The sequence below is a fragment of the Carlito syrichta genome, unplaced genomic scaffold (genome assembly GCF_000164805.1).
Source record: "Carlito syrichta isolate Samal-C Ts95f unplaced genomic scaffold, Tarsius_syrichta-2.0.1 Scaffold123331, whole genome shotgun sequence".
NCBI lineage: Eukaryota > Metazoa > Chordata > Mammalia > Primates > Tarsiidae > Carlito > Carlito syrichta.
This window is the reverse complement of record NW_007067427.1, coordinates 17,267-19,180: the sequence shown is the minus strand read 5'-3', so window position 1 is coordinate 19,180 and position 1,914 is coordinate 17,267.

Below are 1,914 nucleotides of genomic sequence, written 5' to 3'. Positions count from 1 at the left end.
GGTCTCACCAAGTTGCCCGGGCAGGTCTCGAACCCGCGGGCTCAGGCAATTCACTCACCTCGGCCTTCCAAAGCGCGCAATTACAGGCTGAGCCACCAAGCCCGGCTGAAAAAATTACTTTTCATAACCCACTTTTCGTAAAGCATTTAATAAGACTAGGCAATACATGATCACTTAATGCAATCACATGCCATGCAAGGAAATGGAGATTAGATTAGTTCATAAATGAGCAAGACCCTCTACAAAAAATGGTGGCTCACGCCTGTAATTTAAGCACGTGGGGAGGCCAAGGTGGGAGAACTGCTTGAGTCCAGGAGTTCAAGACCAGCCTAGGCAACACAGCAAGTACCTGTCTCTACAAAAAAAATCAAAGAATTAGCTGGGCACAGTGGTGCGTGCCTGAAGTCCCAGCTGCTTGAGAGAGGCTGAGGCAGAAGGACTGCCTGAGCCCAGAAGGTCAAGGCTGCAGTGAGCTGTGATCATACCATTGCCCTCCAGCCTGGGAAACAGAATAAGACCCCAAATCAAAAAAAAAAAAAAAAAGAGCCCTAGATCACATAGCCAAGATTCTTACCCTAAGACCATGCCCTTAACCACTGCATTCCATGACAGCTATTCAACTTTCAAACTTAAGACTCAGTGCTACCTTATGACCCATACTTTGAAAACTAGTGCCTTGCTACTCTAAGCGGGGTCCACAGAACACCAGCACTGGCATCACCTAGGAACTTGCTAGAAATGCAAGTCTGAGTCCTTCCCACAGACTAAATTAGAACCTAAAATGTAAGAAGATCCCCAGGTAATCTATATGCACATTAAAATTTGAGAAGCTTTGATATGGTGCCTGCACACACTCTATTTTGAGGTAGAGTTCCAACACATTAAACTGAGCTTCCATGTCTTCTGCTGTGATCCCAAATGCTGCAGGGCTACTCCCCAAGTGGTCCTGAAGAGTGGGCCCTGACCATTCCTCTACACCTGGTATTCCCAACCCGCAGCCTGAATGTGGCCTTGGAAAGTTAGTAAAAAGGCCCCACAAAAATCTTTTAATATCGCATTTTTTAACATTTATTTTCTTCATGCATAGTTCCATTTTTTAAGTTCACAATCAGCCTTACTCATGACATTGCTTTTTGGCAGCACATACAGTTGTGAACAGCTGTTTTCAATTATGAAGCACATGAAAAGCACAATTTAAACAAATATTTCTGATGAGCACCTTAGTAAGAATTGTGACCACTTCACTGAACCAGATACTGATAGACAAAAACAAGGTCAAATTCCCCACCAGTTTTATATTGTTCTTATTTTTCTAAACTTTATCATAAAAAATATTTTTTAAAAGTCATATATATAAACCAACTATATTATATAATTTCGGTGTGGCCTAAGATAATTCCTCTTTACTCAATGTGGCCCAGGAAAGTCAAAAGGTTGGACACCCCTGCCCTACACCCATCCTTAGTCCCATTCCTTCATCTTTACCTCTACTCTGTATAAAGTCTAAGCCACAGCCCAACTTACGGATACATCTGAACCCTTCCTCCTAGAATGACAATAAGGCAATGGCTACATTTAACATCCCCTGAGTTCCTCGAAATGTGTCCAGGAACTGCCAGGCACAATTAAGTTGGCAGAAAGGGACAGCGGAGACTACTTCAAACGTGTCCTCTGATCCTAACAACTGTGGACATATTCTCAAAAGGTTAGTGTTCTGTGAGGTGGAAAGAGAGGTCCTAACACAACACCAATAACATCATATTACCAATTAACAAGAAACACTAAGCAAATGAATGGAATATCCTGACTTAGTTTTTCCTCCCATGACATTTTCTTAAATCTGTGGTCTGTTACATCTCTTGATACTAGAAATCACACTTAAGATGCACTAAACCAGTCTGTGGACATTCCCAG